This window comes from Pleurodeles waltl, chromosome 4_2 (assembly GCF_031143425.1).
Source record: "Pleurodeles waltl isolate 20211129_DDA chromosome 4_2, aPleWal1.hap1.20221129, whole genome shotgun sequence".
NCBI classification, from domain to species: Eukaryota; Metazoa; Chordata; class Amphibia; order Caudata; family Salamandridae; genus Pleurodeles; species Pleurodeles waltl.
In genome coordinates this window covers 470,007,984-470,028,888 of record NC_090443.1, presented here as the reverse complement: position 1 = coordinate 470,028,888, position 20,905 = coordinate 470,007,984, and the positions used below count along the sequence as shown (strand labels likewise).

General features: G+C 42.9%; 1 long non-coding RNA gene across 1 annotated transcript; it reads left to right on the top strand.

The window, feature by feature from the left end:
* The first annotated feature begins 416 nt into the window (after positions 1-416).
* Positions 417-17,592, top strand: LOC138292924 (uncharacterized). The gene is made up of 3 exons (XR_011202844.1): positions 417-516; positions 6,058-6,162; positions 17,065-17,592. It is a non-coding gene; the product is annotated as an uncharacterized lncRNA (long non-coding RNA).
* Positions 17,593-20,905: the final 3,313 nt, after the last annotated feature.

Below are 20,905 nucleotides of genomic sequence, written 5' to 3'. Positions count from 1 at the left end.
CGTACAGGATGTACCAAACCTCATTTGGAAAGGACTTTGATAATAAAGAGGAATGAGGTCGGAATGTACTTGTGTCTTTCGATCTGTCCCTTTATGTACATTTGTGTGCATTTGTCATCCTTTCAATTAACTATGACAAATTACTAAAATATATTGCTTAACATGAAGTGAGCCAACTTTGCAGATGGGAGATTCAAAGCGGCGTCACAATGTGTTCCGTGTTGTTGAAACATTTATTGGTTTCAACAGCGTTGAAACCGTGTTGAAATGTACCCGCGGCTGCCACGCCTAAAAAATGCAATTATGGAATCATACAGTATTGCTCAGTATTGATCTATGACTAAGATCCTGTGACATCATCGCTTGAGGGCTACGTGTTGATATATAAGAAGCAACACCTGTTCCACTTTAATATTGAGAAGCAAAAGCAAGGCTCTAAACCGGAAGGAAATCAAGCGTTCAAGATGAAAACCGCAGGCCTCATTCTTCTCGCCTTCCTGATCTCTGTGCTTGCAGGTAATATTTGAATCCAGTCAACATGTTATCATATTTCTTCATCCAGCTATTCTGAGCATCTATATGTTCACCTTTTTTTCTTAAACCAGTACACCTTGTTTAGCAGGAAAACTATTTCAAGTGTACGCTATTTTCTGGCATTCCACCTGTTTTTCCTTCAAATGAGCTAAAGTTTGCCTTTAGCACCAACAGTGCTAAGGCCAGCTTGGACGATTAAGCTTGCAATGTAATAATCATATATTTTTTATTAACAAAATATACTCACTCTTTCTTGCAACAATAATAAAATTGCAGCCATACAAAGGTGCAAATAGAGAACCCCGGTTTGAGGTTTTATATTGCATCATTAAGGAAAAATACGAAATAATGTTGTAACATTTTTTTGATTTAGTAAAATACGTCAAGAAAGGCGATATATGTCTAGAAGTGGTATTTTCAGATTTACAAAGACAGATCGGTTTCATTATGCTTTGCAACTGAACAAGTAGCTGTATTTCTTATTCTGACTTGCTGCACACACACTCTTACTTCTGGCTCTCCCTACCGCATAGACCACTAGTTCACTGTATATGCACTTTGTTGCATAATGTCAGTCAAACGTTTAAATGGTTACTACATTGTAACAATGTCATACATTTCACATGTCACAATTGTCTTACTTTATATTTTTTATTTGAAGACTTCTGTAGCGCGAATACAGTCGAAAGACGATATGGCACTTTCGAAGACAGAGAGTCAGATTTCTCAACAAACAATTTGCACTGGTGCAAGTTCCGCCAAAGAGACTCCCCCCAAACTGTTACGAAATGTAGATTTGTTATTTACGTTTTGGAAAGATGCCTCAGAGTAACAGAAATAACAGTTTGCATTAATTTACGTCTAGAGGGCATTCTATGGGTGCACTATGGACATTCCCACACTACCACCAGTGGAATTTGAGCAGGGCACTATTAATTAACAAATTAATTACATTAAATTTAATTAATTGATTTGGCTTTGCACCAAAACAATTATACTTCCTCAAGGCAGCAGCAGAGACGGAGAAATGTTTTTATTTCCCCAGACTTTTCCAACTTTGCATGTGTGCTGCACAATACTGCACACTTACAAAGTGAGGAAAGTTTTAAAGTTAGTCTAAGCACAGTGTTTTGAAGTTAGCAGAGGACAAGAGGGGGTATGATCAGAGGGGTCAGAAGCAAACACTTATTGATGGGGTCTCCCCATATACTAAATGATTCGTCTTCAGGAAGGACAGGACATTACCACTTTGTTTAATATAAACATCTGAAAAAATGAAAGTGTCTAAGAAGGAATAAGATTATAGTGCTGGCTGCCACTGCGCGAGAGGATTTGCTTTAAAGTATATTTGATATTACAGTCCCGTAGGCCAGGTCACATATCTATAGTAAAAGAAAATAACCATGAATATTATCTTGCTAGAACATTCACTTTGTCCTAATTAGTACTCCTAGCAATTCAACTGACCTATTTACTGTGGAAAAGGGACAGTGCTTGCGATCCTAGGTCTCAGGGAATGAAATGGCCTAATATCAGAAATTAACAATGTTTCCAGCATTACGAGCTTTAGGAAGCCTCTAAAAGTTCCTGTTCACTTACTTGAGCTGGAGCGTAGACACTGATCAATGGTCACATGGCTTTTTCGTTAAGGTGGTTGATGCCTAGTTTACTGAGCACCATACAGGTATGTAAAATATATTATAAAGACAAATAAATAGAATAAAAGCTGTGAGGGAGGGATAATATATGAGGAGTGATAATAGAAATATTGGTTGTGGGAAAATAAGTATTAGGAGTGGAATTGGACAGGCTAGGTGTAGGAGGGGGGTGGGACCCTGGAAAAGGTAAAGTAGCCCTGGATTCAATAAAGTGCCTTTTTAAAACCTGTCTGATACATGGTGCTATCCCATATTGTGTAACCATGTTATCTGCTGTCAGTAATAGGGCTAAAGCCCGTCATGTTTCTCATATCAGCTATGTTTAAAAGTGTTTATGTAAATGTATGTGTTTACGATAAAAAGCATGTTATGCACAATATTTTGATAGCTCGCAGGGCACAGTCATAGTTGTACGGTTCACTGTTAGTAATCTTCTATCCTCTGCCTAATAGAGGGATTACTGTCATCTTCATGCAGATTAATGCCTTACTAGTTTCTGATTAGAGGATTCTAGTCATCTGCTCTTCCTTTTCCAAGGGGTTTTCCAATTGGATTGATTCCCGGTAACCATTACTAGTAAGGTTTCCAAGTAGGTCAGCCTAAAACTGTGGCAATAATTGGTCTTAGCACTGCTAGTGCTCACTTTAAGGGATATGGACCATGATATTTACAACAGGGAAACTTTGACAGACAAATCCCTTCTTGCATCTTATCAGTATAATGTTGTGTACATGCAGGTGTCTCATAGAGTGCTGTGCAAGGGGGGCCATGAAACAGCTAAGTACGCTATTGTTTGGGTCGGCAGCATGATGGCTTCCACAAATGAGCACAAAAAGTGTGAAAAAGAGGTAAAGAGTGGATATTATTTGGAATTTAAGTAAAGGTGAAATACTCAACTGCTCTAAATAATTATTTCTTTATCTACTCAGAATCACTTAGCATTCTATTGGAACGTTTATTTTAAGGCAGCAGGAGACGCAAATTTCCCAGGTCTCATCTTTCAGAGTTGAGAAGCTTTGGTAACCACAATTATATACTGGGATCAGACAGCTCAAGACCTGCTATTTGCTGATCGAATTCTTATATCCTATATTTACTGTATTTTAGAATTAGATTTTAGAGACTTCCATGGGATGATAGTTTCAGAGAACACTACTGAGGAAAGAAAGAGGCAGGTATTTTGATTTCTTTTAACAACCGGTGCTATTAGTAAGCGGGTTTGTGCTTCAGATTGTGGTGCCATGGACCTGCACAATTACAGCACAGAAACAGCCCTCATTGCAGCCACTGATGACATCAGAAGCATCCTCGTCCAAGAAGAATCTACCTAACTTATGCTCTTTGACCTCTACATAGCTTTCGATATGGTATCCTACAACTCACTCATAAGAAAGCTTGGATGTCTGTGGACTGGCACTGAAGTGCACATCCTCCTTCCTCACGGACAGAACTCAATAAGTTAGACTTCCTGCTAGACCTCAGAACCCAAGAACCTCATCTGCGAAGTCCCTCAAGAATCGCTGCCCAACCCAACACTCTTCAACATCTACATGACACCCCTCGGGGACATCGTCAGAACCCATGGCATCAACATAGTATCCTACACAGATGACATACAGTTCATCCTCTCCCTCGCTGACTTATCCAGCACCACCAAAGCAGATTTCACCAACTGAGCGAGCAACGTCGCTGCTTGAATGAAGAAACAACTGCTTAAAGCTCAACACAGACAAAACCAAAGTCCTTATATTCAGCAACAACTACTCCCCCCGGGAAGCCTCTTGGTGACCCTCTGAACTTGGCCCACCATCCACCCCTGTGGACCATGCCAAGAATGGTGGGTCCATCCTGGACACCAACTTCTCCATGAGCATACAGGCCAACACCCACCTCCTCATGCTTCCACTTCCTGTGAATGTGAAGCAAGATTTTAAAGTGGATCCCACTTAGTACCAGATAAACAGTCACCCAGGCTCTTATCACAAGTAGACTTGACTACAGAAACGCACTCTACTTTTGAATCACAGCCCATTTTCTACGACAACTCCAAACCACTCAGAATGCTGCCTCAGAACTCATCCTGAACATCCTGCAAAATAACCACATCTCTCCACACCTCAACAATCTCCATTCACTCCCAGTGCAGGAAAGATGTAAGTTGTGCTACTCACCCACACCTACAAAGCATTCTACAACACATGTCCAGCTTACCTCAAATACTGCCTCAACTTCTACCAACCCACCAGACACCTTTGATCTGTGTCCCAGGCAAGAGCACACCTCCCTCACATCAAGAAGACCAGAAGTGGAGGATGCTTCTTCTCGTACCTTGCAGCCAAGACCTGAAACTCCTCCATTCCTCATGGACTTCCAAAGGAGCCTCAAGAGGAAACAGCCATTATCTCCTTGTCCCCAATCAGGCATGGCCTACTCAGTGCCTAGATACCCTCTTAGTGATTAGCCATGCTCTTCAAATCCACATAACGTAACATAAAAAGAAAATGCTAATTATGGATCATATTAAGCAATTAAAGGACTATTATGCAACACATTTTGTGGCATTATTATGTAAATCTGTTCACATTTTTACACGGCTACACATTGGATCTTCAAGCATAGATTTATTAAGAAATAAAACTATAAACATGCTATGAAATTTGGCTTAGACCTGCAGCATCACACTGTATGGCCTATGAAACCTCTTCAAATTAAGAAACAACTTTAAAAAAAATGATTGCACATTCAGATTAAATATATGTGTGTCTCACTAGGAAGCTCTTTAGTTGTCAGCATATTGGAACTTAAAATGAAATGTAAGATGTTTGGGATTCTTCAGAAGCTAGAGTGTCATCTTGAAGTGACTGATACTTTGAGACCAAATGTCTATGACGGAAGGATTCGTTTGTGTGAAATTAAATAAAACCATTAAAGTGTCATGTAAGGCTTTGCATGCAATATGGAGAGATATTAATAACTTTTGAATCGTTTGAACTAGAAACTATTTATTGCTAATGTCTTCAAACTATGCAGCAGATGGTAAAGTAAGCAACAGATGGACAAAGTCCATAATTGCATGGGAAGAAAAATTCCTCTGCAATAGGGAAAACTTTTAGGGCCTGATTATGAGTACAGGTGCAATTTATTGCACCTGATAACTAATGATACCACAGGGTAGCTTATTTATTGGGTGTCATATCTGGCACATATTATGAGTTTCTGGGAAAAAAACATGCAGGTTTTGGTGATTAATGCACCAACAGCTGCATGATATGAGAATCAAAATAGTGATTTTCACAATATAGCACAATATAGCAAAATGCGCTGCCTTGTGTTACTTTATGTCAAACAAGTGTTCCATGGTTGGCACATGGGTGTCCCAGTGCATTCACCCATGGGTTTTAATGCAAATCCATAACTTCAAAGACTTGTAGACATAGATTTTACACCAAAAGTCTTTGCCTACCTGAGGGTGGCGTAACTAGGAGAAATATCTTTTTTGTCTTAGTTTTTTTCCTATTTGCATGTTTGACAAATACATAAAAGAAACAGTCTTGCACAATGTCACAAAAGTGCCTGCGTTGATTCATGGCTGTACAAAGTGCACAGATGCATAGCAAGACCAGAAGTGAGCCATGGCCATGTCTATGTATATGGCTGTATATGGTGCAGATCTGCTCTCTCCAGTTCCCACAGTGCAGCACATTTGCTTTCTGCCCCATGTTGTATGGACTCTTAGTAAATCCGGGAGCTAGTTTCACAGCTTACCACTTATGTAATACTATGGATGTCATGTATGGTGATGTGATAGGTCCTTCAGTATCAAGGAAAGCCTACATTAGTAACCATTGTGTTATTTGTTTTACAGGTGAATCTGAAGCTCTAATATGCAGGAGTGTAAATCCATGCCTTCAAGAACCTTGCCCGATTGGCGAAAGAACCTGCAAGGCTGGAGAAGTCTGCTTTGCCCAAAGTAGGCTCCTGTTATTATGAAATTAAATCATTGTTGTACAATTGAGGAACAGAAGAGAATATGTATTCATGCATAGTCTGGATTGAAGAGTTGTTTCTCAGTTGAAGAACTGATGGAAAACCATTCTTGCAATGAAATGGAGGAGCTAAGACACAGATCATGTGAATAGATTCAGCAAAGGAACATAGGGGGTCATTCCGACCTTGGCGGGCGCAAACGGCCCAGCGGGAATGAGGCCGCAACACAGGAGCCGGCTCCGAATGGAGCCGGCGGTGTTGCGGCCGTGCGACGGGTGCAGTTGCACCCGTCACACTTTTCACTGTCTGCTGTGCAGACAGTGAAAAGATGGCAGGGGCCCTGTTAGGGGGCCCCTGCACTGCCCAGGGGCCCCAGGACACCCCTTACCACCAGCCTCTTCCTGGCGGTGAAAACCGCCAGAAACAGGCTGGCGGTAAGGGGGTCATAATCCCCAGGGCAGCGCTGCTTGCAGCGCTGCCCTAGCGGATTATCAACGCCGGGGCAGAAACGGCAGAAAACCGCCGGCCGCGGCGGTGCGACTGCGGCTTTACCGCGGTCAGAATGACCCCCAGAGTATTGAGTATAGAAGCAACAACAAGTATAGTAGTATCACAAACGTTAGCGTTGCCATTTTCCCTTAAAAGGGCCATCAGTGTAAAGAAAACGTACAGGTACCTTTACTCCGTCCAGGATCGCTAGCATTCTTTAACAAAAGGCATTGCAGAATGTTCTATTTTTTATGATGTTGGCTTGGGTATTGAAACATGTAACATCAGTCTCCGGATAACCCTTTTAAGTTCTTGTGTTTCGATGCTCTTGCTTGCTAAACGGGTATCTCTAGAAGTAGTTACTTAAGCCAGTTACTGGAACCAGATTTGTGAAACTAGTAACCCAGAACGCTGTTAATGCATGTTTAGTTAGCAAAACAATATCAATAATGCCATTGTCCAAGTAAGTCAAATAATAAATGGTTACACTTTGCATTTATATAATTTGAAATGTGTTGTGCAATGTATCCTCTGCTCGTCATCATGGTTATTCTTGATGACATGCTAAAGGAATAAAGTACCAGTTGTTGGGCACCGAATGATACTTTGTGTAAACCTGAATAAGGCAGTATTTAGAGTTTGGCAGACCGAAAATGTGGCAGGTATCTCTTCTGCTGTTTCAGAAGTGCATTGTGGCCTATGTCCCCTGAAATATGGCAGGGGGGATATCCGTCACATATGTGACAGCAGGTCTCATCCACCAAATTCTAAATAAGCACCATAGCTTTTATGTGCAACCCATGTGATTTCCTCAGCGTGACCTCAATTAAACCTATGCCATGCACTCTGAAACCATAACAGAGGACCACCTAGTGTAATGGTAGGAAAGTCAGTCTAACATCTAAATCTCATGTGATGGGAGTGATAATATTTTTCAGATGCAGTACTCATCAAAATCATACAGAAGTATTTATTAGATTATTAATTGTAAAATCAGGGGAAGCTTCTGTCAGGGCAAAGCGGCGGGGGGCAAAAAACAATAATAACAACATTACAAATAATAAAACAAAAATTACCTGACCCGCCACATCACCACTGTTGCGCCGCTCTTCTGCCTCCACTCAGTCACTGCTGCCACAGGCCCCCAGCCTGCCCTGCAGCCAGTCCTAATGTTGCTCTCACGCTGCTGGCAGCATGAGAGCAATGTTAGAATTGGCCTGAGCATCCTAGCTTTGCGCTAACAGGCAGACTAGGAGCCTGTGCCTGCTCTCCCCAAAGCAGCAACACAGTGCCGGGTTGGAGCCAGCCCAATGCTCATGCGTGTTTGACCATCCCGAGATGGCCGGCCAAACACACGTGTGCACTGAGGTGAGCGCACACCACTCCCTCTCCATCCCTGTCATCCCCCATGGCTCGGTCCCCTGAAAAATGAAAAGGATAATACTCATTAGATTTCAATTTGCAACTGCTGCTGCTGGTGGGGGGGGGGGCAAAGCCATAGCGGAGGATCTGCTGTTGTGTAAGATACATATAATGTTTGGTTAGTAGCTTGTTTTGCAATATTCAACTAAAGTTTGACATAAACAGTCAAACAAAATTTGATCATGTTCATACAGCTGTGTGTTTACATGTGCAAAATATTTTGCATCATCATGAAAATTGCGATGTGCAGGACACGCTCAATGTCAGTATGGTGACACCTGGCTCCAGAGTGCTAAGACTGAGCCAAAATGAAGAAACTCAAATAAAACCACAGGCCTCTAAAAGTAACAAAAGTACTTCATGTGTTGTCATCCCAGTTGGCAAGCACTCCTCCCCCTTATGTCATTCCTTGTGCTAAACTGGCCTCCGGTCAGCGTCTGCCACTCCCAAACATGCAGCTCCACCAGTGTGCGGCTGCCCCCTGCACTGTTCCATGAGCTCTGCTCAGGTGAGTTGATGACCCTCCACCACCCGCAGGCTCCTGCCTGCACCTCATCCCTGGTGGCCCAGTGGTGAGCCTCTGTCTGTCTCTGTCTCCTTTCTGCTATTCCTGCTTTTTCCTTTTGATTTCTGCTTTTTGTCTCTCTTTTCTGCTTTTTCATTTTTTGACTTTCATTCTGCCTTTGATCTTATTCTGTTTGCCTTTGTTCCTTCATCCCCCCTTCCTGCCCCTGCTTCACCCCTGCAGCCCCATCCCCCCCTCTGAGTGCAGTGTTTCCCACCTCTTGCATCCCATCTCCCTACCCTTCTTAATGGTGGCCCCTGTGCAGCCGCACCTCTGGCGTGCCAAAGTCGCACCAGTGGTAAGCCCGTCTGTGCCCATCTGCACCTGGACTGTGCCCATCACCAAGGAACCTGGCTCCTGCAATATCTGACGGTGTGACATCAGCACTCTCCACGCCCTCAACACTTGAGTATCCACCATTGGCCGCCTTGCCTATGAACACACAGAGCCAGTTCTTCTGCTGCAACTGCACCTTCACCTGTCTCTGCACACCAGACCCACCCAGCAAGCGCCCTCCCGAACATCCCAAATGCATGCTACTCAACACCCGCTCCCTCGTCAGACAGGCTGCAGAAATTTAGGACCTACTCAGCACCATCACCCCAGACATTGCCTTCTTCACTGAAACCTGGAAAACCAACACCTCAGCCCCAGATAATGCCACCGCCATTCTTAATGGCTACAAAACATCAACAAAACTACATCAACAGATCAGAAGGAGGTGTTACCATTATCCACAAAAACGGCCTCCACCTAATGACCAGCTTTGACAACTACTGTCCCGGAATGGAACCCCTCCACTTCCAGAATCAGACCAACCCAAACACCACCCTCCGTGGCACTCTCATCTACAGACTGCCCGGACCCCTCCCTCCTTTCAGCGATTCCATAGCTGACTTCATCGCACCCCACACCCTCACTTTAATGAATTACATCCTCCTTGGGGACCTCTATTTCCACCTGGACAATGTCAGCGACCAGGACACCTCATCCCTACTAGAGAACCTTACCACCCTCACACTCAAACAACTGGTCAACTACCCAACCCACTCAGCAGGACACACCCTTGACCCCGTCTTCTCCATCAGCAACAACATCTCCATCTCACACACTTCTGAACTACACTGGACCGACCACCACTGTGCCCACTTCTCCTTCACCAAGAACACCGAACACCACCATGCCCATCACCACCCCGTAGAAACTTGAACAAGCTCTCCTCAGCCCATAACCTCCAACAATGGATCTCAGACTGCGCCAATACTCTGGACCCCCTCAGAAAATCCCCCAGCAATCAACACCACAAGAAAACCAGCTGGTTTTCCCCTGATCTCCAAGACTCCATGTGCACCTGCAGATGACTCGAGAGAAAGTGAAGAAGCAGCAAGAACACCGCCGACCAAAAAGCCTTCAAAACCACTGTCACTGCGCACCACCTCCTCATCAGAACAGTAAGGAAATTGGCCATTCAGGAACGCATATATGGCAACGTCAATGCCCACAACAGCAAGGAACTCTTCACCATGGTCAAAGAATTCACCAAACCCAGCACAGACACCACAGACATCCCTCCCTCCCGGGACCTCTAAAACAACCTTGCCACTGTCTTCCACCTCAAGATCCAGGACATCTATGATGGATTCACCACCCAAGACCCACCCACCTCACCTATTGCCACTGCACCTAAAGACTCCACCCCCCTGCCAAACCTACACCACTGGATCCCCCTCAACATGGAAGACACCCTCAAGATCATGAAATCAATCCACTCCGGGGTCCCCTCGGACCCCTGACGCCACCAAGTCCTCAACCAAGTTGACACCACCATCGTTCCTGAACAGTGCTGCACAATCAACTCCTTTATTGAGGCCGCCACATTCCCGAAAGACTGGAAAGACACGGGGATCAACCTTCTCTTGAATAAACCCTCTGCTGACCCGATGGACCTAAAAAACGACAGGCGCATCTTTCTGCTCCCCTACCCAGTCAAAGTAATTGGAAAGGCCATCAGCGTTCAGCTCACCGAACTCATCAAGACCAACAACATCCTGGACCCCTCCAAACCAGATTCAGGAGCAACCATAGTACAGAGACCGCATTCTTCATAGCAACAGATGACCTCTGCACCCTCCTCGACCACGGCAAAACAGCAGCCCTCTTCCTCCTGGCACTCTCTGCCACCATTGACACAGTCACCCACACCATCCTCTGCACCAGACTACACAATGCCAGGATCCGTGGCGAGATCCGCATCCTCCCTCCAGCGCCTTGAGACCTGTTGGAGGATAAACTGCACTTTATAAATACCTGATTGATTGATTGACCCGCTCTGAACACGTAGGGTGGCACTGTGAATTACTGAAGTGGATAGCTGTGGAGATAAATTGTTAACTTTGATTAATAAATGAGTACATTTTAATTTTAACATTATTCTTGCAAAGAGAAATATTTCTTTGGATTATGTACATTGAATGCCTTAACCAACTGAATGGCTGGTGTGCTCTGAGAATGTTCTGTGAGGTTGCCCATTACCACTGCAATCATACAAGGAGAAAATTGATGACTACAGCGTGGTCACTCAGTAGCAAAGATTAATGGGATGCATGAAGAAAAGTTATTAATGTATACTTGCTACCAAGAGTATCCTTCATAACACTTTCTGCCTGTCCTCTGAAACCCTACTGCTGGCACAACAGGCACATTAGTGTATGTTTATGGTGACCTCCACGGTGCATATAAGTAAATGTGTTTTAGAATTCCTGACTGAGCACAGAAAATATGAATTATGAAATTTGACATACCCCCAGACCCTTTAATCAAAAGAGAATTTTTTTTTTAATGTAAGCATTTTTTTAAAAAACTAGCTTAGAATCCCTACATGAAACCAGCTACCACCATTAGAAAAATTTAGATGAATGACTTTAATTAATTCTTGGAGAAATGGGCCGACTTTTCACAAGGCTTGCAGTTCACCATGTGATTCGCTAAATTAGATAGACATTACCAAGACTTAGGGGATTCATACATAATTATTCATAATGTCAAAATGGTACATATTTGTAACTGGGCAAACCTTCTGCACTCTAAACAGCTAATTTACAATGTTCCACTCTTGAATTATCTAGCTTTCATTTCCACGCTTCTGTTCTCACCTACTGTGGAAATAGTTGTAGAAAACTAGGAAACTAGGAACAACACTGAAAGTGAAGACACAGCCTTTCAATACTTGGTATTGGGGCCTGGGATTGGCAGACACTGTACAGACTCTTGTAAAATTGATAAATTCCAAGGGATCGAAAAGTGAAATTATTGACTTTTTTACCATGACAGAAAGAGATTCTCATTCTCCAAACACATGCCTTTGAGTGGCATGGTAATTACATTTCTGTTATCTAATTCTCACCGGCTGAACCACCACAGTACTGCTTGAGAGGAACCAGAACCTTCTGGCTAAATACGAATATGTAAATATTTCTGCCATATATTAATGCTAGCTCTCTTTTCTCATTTAGAAGTCACAAAAACCTGGCATGGATCTGGCTTTCCTGGATAGATCCGGAACTTGCCCTAATCCTTGATGATAGCTGCAAACCAGTAATTAGAAGGTCACAGGTTGCTTAATCGGAAGCCAGTGCAACAAGAACATGGCAGGATGTTGTGCCATGATCATTTCAGGCCTCATATAGTGCTACATTTAAATAATTTCTCAAGTGCAGCATGTTGTACCAACCAGAGGAAGAACTCAAAAAGAGGTCTGGTTTGGAAACATCCCAGTTTGATGTATTTCTGAAAAGACTGTCATATTCACTAGCATGCAGGGAACATGTATGTGGAGCTCTGATGTACTATGTTTTTCGCGTATGCAAGGACTGCGAGTCGCAAAATCAAAGGTGTTGCAACTGCAACAAAGCTAGTTACAATGTACGAATGTGCTTTGCAAATCAGAAATGTTTTTCTGACTTGCAAACTATAATTTTTTACTGGGTACAGTACCAATTGCAGTCATCATTTGGAGCTACAACAAATGAAAAGATAGCGGCACCTTACATGGGGTGGTATCTTATTGGCAAAGTGGAAGCTCTCCCCGAGGTCTAGCATCCACAATCTGAATAGTGACTGCAGCACCTCGGGACTAGAAATGTGGGCCATAGGACAAAGGACAACATGACATTCCCTGAATGCTGACTTTTATTTTTAAAAGCAGAACCCGTCCCTTCAAACAAATGTGCATTATAAGAATATATCTGCAGGGATGGATGTCTGCTCTTCTGCGCAGGACTCCATCCCCACCTTTGCATCATCAGAGAGGCACAAAGGCACGCCTGCCCCATGAATATTATGGAGGCAGACGTTTGGTGAACCCCTGCAAATTGACATGTTGTCCTGTGACTGAGTACTACATCAGTAACAGCACAAAATGAAGATTATCTCGCAAGCCAGTCAGTGTGAAAGGAACACCAAGTGTTTTGTGACTTCACCTTAGTACATTGGCTCTGTGTTCCAGGTATTAGGGGCTAGTAAGCTACAGGATCTGTGACTTGTGCATAGCTGGGTGCTGTCATACATCTTTAAGTGAGACAAACAGTCTAGAGATGAACTCCTTCATCAACAGGAAGCAAGGATATACCTTTCTGCATCAAAGCTTGAAAGAAGAAGTGCAATTAGTCATGTTGTGTTTCATGTATGTGGGGGTCTGCCAAAGAGCAGTGGATGTCCCATTTGCCAACCTTGCAGTTCCCTCCACTCTGTTTGGAATCCAGGTGGCCAGTTTTAGAATGAAGGTGGAACCTCAACTGGTTCTGCTGATGACATTTTTTGACTGACAGCTAATCCACCAAAAGGGCATCAGTCAAACTACATCAGAAAGTCCACCTGATTTAGTGTGAACGTTCCAATGCACACTTTGCTTGTTTGGTACCACAAGGATAAGTCTAGCTCTCTCGAAAAGGAAATAAGGCCCACAACCATATAGGTTGAGAGAAAACTCTGAGCCCACCAGAACCATTAACAGTTTGTTTTTCGATAAGAAATTCCTGCTTTGGGAGGTTGTTATTGAAAAAGAAAAAAGTTTGCGAGTGGACACATTAAACATGGCGAAGGTTGGACGAAGGTAAAGTGTAAAGTACACAACTTTCTGACAATCAGATCATTTTAGACTGCACATAACAAAAAGGAACTGTTTTTACCTTTGTTAGACCTGACAAACTTAGGGTGGTCACCCCAAACGTTTTGCCTGCCTCCCTCCACTTTTGAGATACTGTTTTTGCTGGGTTTTAGATTCTGCGCACTTTACCACTGCTAACCAGTGCTAAAGTGCTTATGCTCTCCCCCTTTAAACATGGTAACATTGGATCAACCCCAATTGAGCTATTTAATTTACTTATAAGTCCCTAGTAGATTGCACTATATGTGCCCAGGGCCTGTAGTTTAAAAGCTACTAGTGGCCCTGCAACACTGACTGTGCCACCCACTTAAGTAGCCCCTTAACCTTGTCTCAGGCCTGACATTGCAAGGCCTGTGTGTGCAGTTTCACTGCCAATTCGACTTGGCATTTAAAAGTACTTGCCAAGCCTAAAACTCCCCTTTTTCTACATATAAGTCACCCCTAAGGTGTGCCCTGGGTAACCCCTAGGGCAGGGTGCTGTGTAGGCAAAAGACAGGACATGTACCTGTGTAGTTTGCATGTCCTGGTAGTGTAAAACTCCTAAATTCGTTTTACACTGCTGTGAGGCCTGCTCCCTCCATAGGGTAACATGGGGGCTGCCCTCATACATTGTGTGAGTGGTAACTGTTGATCTGAAAGGAGTAGGAAGGACATATTTAGCATGGCCAGAATGGTGATACAGAATCCTGCTGACTGGTGAAGTTGGATTTAATATTACTATTTTAGAAATGCCACTTTTAGAAAGAGAGCATTTCTCTGCACTTAAATATTTCTGTGCCTTACAATCCATGTCTGGCTGAGTTTAGTTGACAGCTCCTTGTGCATTCACTCAGACACACCCCAAACACAAGATACTCAGCCTCACTTGCATACATCTGCATTTTGAATGGGTCTTCCTGGGCTGGGAGGGTGGAGGGCCTGCTCTCACACAAAGGACTGCCACACCCCCTACTGGGACCCTGGCAGAGAGGATTCAACTGAAATGGGACCTGGTGCACTTCTAAGCCTCTCTTTGAAGTCTCCCCACTTCAAAGGCACATTTGGGTATAAAAATAGGGCCTCTGCCCTACCAACTCAGACACTTCCTGGAGAAGAAACCTGAACCAGAACCTGCACCCTGACAAGAAGAACTGCCTCGCTGCCCAAAGGACTCACCTGACTGCTTTCTGAAAAGGACTCTGCCCTGCTGCCTTGCTGCTCTCTTGCTGTGCTGCAGAAGTGCTCTCCAAGGGCTTGGATAGAGCTTGCCTCCTGTTCCCTGAAGTCTCAGGACCAAAAAGACTTCTCTCCTGCAACTGGAATCCCTGTGCGGTGAAAATTTGATTCACCACCTGCCAAGAACCATGCACAGCCTGCTTGCGGTGAAAAATTCACCACACGCTGAGTCCGGAACGACGCAGCCCAACTTTGTGACAGAAGATCGATGCAGCGCCAGTGACGCGACTGGAACTTCGATGCACGGCCCTATTGGATCGACACAAGCCAACTCGGAACAACGCAGCCTGACTTCCTGAGAGGAATCGAACCAGTGCCTACTGTTTGGAAGAAAATTCCACGCATCGCCCACCGGAATCGACGCAGCACCTGTGACTTCGCTCCGCAAACCCAGGATTCCACACATCGTCCCCGGCGCGTCCGAAAACCCCGCAACCAGAAGAGGATCCAAATCCATGCGCCGGAAATCAACGCAACATCTTCCCCGCGTGGAAAATAATGACACAAGTCCATGTGCGAAGGGACGAAACCGACGCACACCTTCCATTTTCCACACACCTCCTCCTCTGCAGTCCCTTGTAAGGATTTTTCAACGCAAACCAAGTACTTTGCCCTGCAATAGACACTTGTTGTTTCTAGGAGAACTTAAGACACTTTTTATTGCTTTTACAGTAATATTTCAATTCTAAGACACTTTATATCACTTTCAGTGATAGCTCTACATTTGCTTATTTCATCTTTAATCGTTTTAACCAGCATTTATCCAGATAAATATTATATATTTTTCTAAACACTGTGTGGTGTATTTTTGTGGTGCTATATTGTGTTATTGTATGATTTATTGCACAAATACTTTACACATTGCCTTCTAAGTTAAACCTGCTACCAGAGGGTGGGCACAGGATAATTTGGATTATGTGTGATTTACCATGACTAGAGTGAGGGTCCTTGCTTGGACAGGGGGTAACCTGACTGCCAACCAGAGACCCCATTTCTAACAACCTTCTTATTGTTGCTTTCATTTACTCTCTCTCACCTTGGCTTTGATTGAACATGGGACCTTATTTCTTTGTTTTGCATACCAGTAATGATTCCAGCCCAGGCAAAGGGTGGTGTTAAGGTCGTCTTCCTGTGATGTTTTCCATGTTTGGGCCTATTATGGCCTGCAAGGGCCTTTGGCCAGATTGTACAAGAGAATAGCAAATCCGAAAGAGCGACTGGTCACAATGTTGTGACCACAATATTTTAGGATAAAATATCGAACAGATAAGTGTGCAGAGGGAGACAAGGATTCTTTACTCCACATCTACATACCTTATACATATCACAAAGTTATGTATAAGTGGAATTCGGTATAGGAAATTTATAGAAACTTACCTTTCGATATTTTGTCCCTCGATATTGTGGTCAAGTTATTGTGACTCGTTGATATTTAGGATTCAATATTCCCAGCCTCCACTGTTTGACCAGAACCTCTGGTCTTTGCACTTCCTATTGAGCATATCCTCCCTGTGGGAACTAGTATAACCCATGCATGGCTCAGAAGAACGTGCTCCCCTGCAATAATTTACCCAAAGAAAGTGTCTACTCCTTTTCATGATTTTTGCTTCAATAACAAGAGGATCGCGCATGTACGCCGATAGCTAGAACAAACGGACAGAGACTCAGAGGGTCACAACACGGACGCCACCTCATTTAGTTGGTTGGAGGTGTTGTTCCCTTATGGGTCTGGGGCATACTGGTACTGGTGCAGTAGATAAACCTAGGCATGGGGACAAAAGTCCTGAACAAAAGCTCTCATGGCATTCAAATGTTCAAAAAGAAAAAAAACACTTTGAGTTGATTTCCCTTACAAAGCTGCGCAGCTTAACAATACAGGATTTCTATATATTGTTGTGTTCATTTTCTGTTTCTTGATCTTCCTTAATGTATCGCATTTCCCCTTCTAATAATAAAACTGCCATTGGCCCATCTCGCCTCGAATACTCATGAAAACTCCTGTTGTTTTGTTCCCCCCCTTTGTCCTTTAGGAGGTACCCCACTTGGATGTCTTAACAAACAGGAGTGCCTGGAGCATCCGAAAACCCCAGAAAACAAAGTTATCTGCTGTGAGACAGATAAATGCAATTAGATTCCGAGAGGTGCTGACTGAACATGAGTCCCTTACAGATCCAGCTAACTACTTACAAGTAGGATGGAAATAATGCACATGCCCAGGACCCACCCCGTGGATGGACACGACAGCCTACAACACGACAAACTAAGATGTGACTTTCCGACCCGTAAATTCATTGAATAGCACACTCCTTTGAAAAATTAGCTGCTAAAATGTGTGAAAACAGTCTTTAGTCGCAGGATGTTTTTGTTGTTTCAAGGAACGACTACCATGGGATTCCTGTTTCTCCTGTTTTCCATTTTTATTGTCATCTCCTCTGTCACATTCTTGAAAAAGCTATTCCTTGTTCTAATATCATGCGTTAACTTAATTTCAATTGGAAAACCCGAAGAAATGAAAACATCCCACACTGTGGTATTTCATTAAAAGGGAATTAAATGAATGTGAGTTTCCAGTTGTCACATTTGAAGCTCAGTAATGATTGTGGCTTTGGAGTGATGAAGTGTCATGGAAATAAGACAGAAATTATTTGGTATGGATAGAGAGATGGGAAAGGAAGCTTTATGGGAAGGTGACACTGACCAAGTGTAGTGGTTCAGGTAGAAAACATTTTAGAAAACTTTAGAAAGCAAGACACACACACACACACACCCACACACACACACTCACTCAAACTTTCTCTCTCTCTCTCTCTCTTTCTCTCCCTCTCTCTCTCACTTTCTCTCTCTCTCTCTCTCTCTCGCTCTCTTTTTGGGGCATGGTATATTTGAAAAACATATTTCAGAAAAAATGCCATAGGCATATTTGCATATTGTTCCAACTATTTTCTTTCTCTTGCTCGCTTCCTATTCACGAAAAAAAACAGACATATTGTTGTAGTTTGAAACCCAGAGACGTTTTAGGGCATTGGCAAAGTCGGCTCTGGCCCAGCGGCCCAGCCTTTCAGGGGGCCCCCTGATCGGACCAACTCTGTTGTGCGGAGAGCCTGGCCCTGATGACCTTTAACAATTCTTAAACAGTATTGCTTTACATACTTTTTCATTTATTTTTAGTGGTGTGTGAGAGTAGATTAGAGCCATTTTTCAGAGCAAGGTTGTGTTTATTTTCTATGCAACATCCATGCAAAGTGTATTTTAGATCAAAACAGGACCTCACATATGAGAAATGGGAGAATGTCACAGAGATTATTTGCAGTAATATTAGTGAGCTGTTGCTGTGTAACAATATTGAAAATACATGCCATTATCCCTGAATTTTAGATGTAAACATATTTCTTATTTAGACAAGTGTGCCTGTGCACTGTCAGTGACCTGGCCAAAGAGTGCTTGAAAGAGCTTAAATTGAGTTTTAAATGTAAAGGTGTTCCAAACAGGGCCCCCAAAATAAGTTTGGCCCAGGACCCCAAAAATCCTTAAGATGTTCTTGTTGAAACCTATGAACTTTTCGCTTGTGAATGTATCAATAATACACCAGGATGTGAACCTTAATGCTACAGCAAACAGTGATCTATCTTAACTACTAAACCAGAAGAAATCCTCAGTATGGGTTGGTGAAAACATAACTATGACATACAATCTCAAAGTGAATTGTCATGGGTTTCATTTCACTAAAATGGCAGGGGTAAGGAAAATAACTTTATATACTGTTTGATTTTAATTGACCCTGATTTTTTTCCAGGAAGGCATGTCACATCACCCTTATATCACTGACCGCTGAAGATCCATAATAACTGCATAATTAGTGTAACAAAATAACACAGACCAATGTCTGTTTTAGATACCATGTATCTTATGGTGCTGACTTGGTCTTTGAAAGATCTGGGACATAATACTTGACCTGAATTCTAATCTGAAGAAATGATAACTTGTGCCATTAAGTAACTTAAGGCCACAAATTTTAGTTTCTTAACATAAGTATAACTATAAGAATAACTATAACAGTTGCATTTCTGTAGTTTTGTGTGAGTAAAACATCAACCTAACTATTACACCCCTTTGTTTTTTCAGTGAATCTACCTCTCTCTCCATAATATATATATATATATATATATATATATATATATATATATATATATATATATATATATATGTATATATATTATATATCTTATCCAGTGACAGTCATTTCCATGAGAAATGTGTTTATGTGTTGCTAATAACTTTGGCACAGTTTAACAAATCTTCATGAAACGTTCAGTGGGTGGGCGAGAAAAAGGGGGGATCCCACAATGCAAAATCCCCATGCATTTTCCATAGACTTCTTTAAGAAGCACTAAAACAAAATCTGGAAAACGGAATAACACCAAATTTGGCAGGAAACTGGATCTTGGTTTGCAAATTGTGCTTTTTGTAATTTGGTATAAATTAGTTAAGTAGTTTTTGAGAAATTAAGCTCCATATATATTTGTAAATCTGGACAGTTGAGGTCAAGGACCTCTCCTGAAAGTCCCTCAAACCCAATTTTTTAAAGATAGGGTGTCCTGATTGACCCAGCGAGCTTTTTTTTAGCTTGGCCCAGTTCACTCAAAAGAGAGACATGCTCCCACAAGAGCAAGAACTCTGATTGGCTGCTGGTAACATTAGAAAACATTAGAAAAATTTTGCTGGCAGCCATTACCGAACTTGCAGACTTAGGGCTTGATTTAGATCCCCGCAGACAGGTTACTCCCTCACAATGGCGATGGATATCCCATCCGCCAAAATATAAACCCCATAGGAAATAATGGGATTTTTTTGGGCAGACAAGATATCCATCGCTGTTGTGATGGGATATCCTGCACCTTAGGCCCTGTGAATGGGCTAAAATAAAAAAATAAAAAGTCTGCAGTTAATGCAGTAATACCGCTGGAGTCCTGCAGAACAGCAGCAAACAAAAACAAAATAACTAAATGGCAGCCACCATTATTTTAATCATATATGGGGTGGGTTGTGAGTAGGGCTCCCCTCCCTGAGCCCATTTTTGGCCCCAGGGACCCTTTTACCTGGGGCCTTGTATGCAATTGAAGGGAAGGGGGGTGCATGCCCCACCCTCCACGTGCTATTTGTGGCCCCAGAGATTCCATCCCCCTAGGGGCCAATGTATTTATTTAGTAGAGGGAGTGGACAGCCCTCCACCCTGAGCCTAAGGGGGCCCCAGGGATCCATTCCCTAGTGCTGAATTCAAAGTCAAATAGGAGGAGTCCCAGGGGACCTCATACTCGGGGGCCAGGTATGTTATTGAGGCAGAGGCGCCCCGCCTCCATGAACTATTCTCATTCCCAGGGACTCAATGTATTTATTGAGTATAAAATGCCTTACAAAATGTACGTTTTACTTTTACTTATACTTATGTGTGCTCCGAGTTCTATGAGTTCAATGCCAAGACTGTGGAGTCTCTGCACCCGTAAATGACGGTTTTATTAGTTAATGTGAGAGGAACATAGGGCAGTGGGTTTAGGGAGGAGTAAGAGGGTTTTATGGGAAGTCAGAGAGTGATTTAGGGAGGGATGTCACCCATATACACATGAGTAAGCCAATTGATTTACTGATTTACTCTGGCGTTAGAGACATGTAATTCACACTTTTGTAGTAAGTTTACACTTGGAGTTTATAAATATTGAAAGTATTAAACTTACTCCAAAGTATAACTTTCTCAGAAGTGTAATTACCTTTGTGAATCAGGCTCTCAGTGGCTAAGAAGTAATTCAAACAGGCTCATGACCGTAGTGACAGTGGGAATAGAACATTTAAGCATCAGGCTGAGACTTTAACCACTTA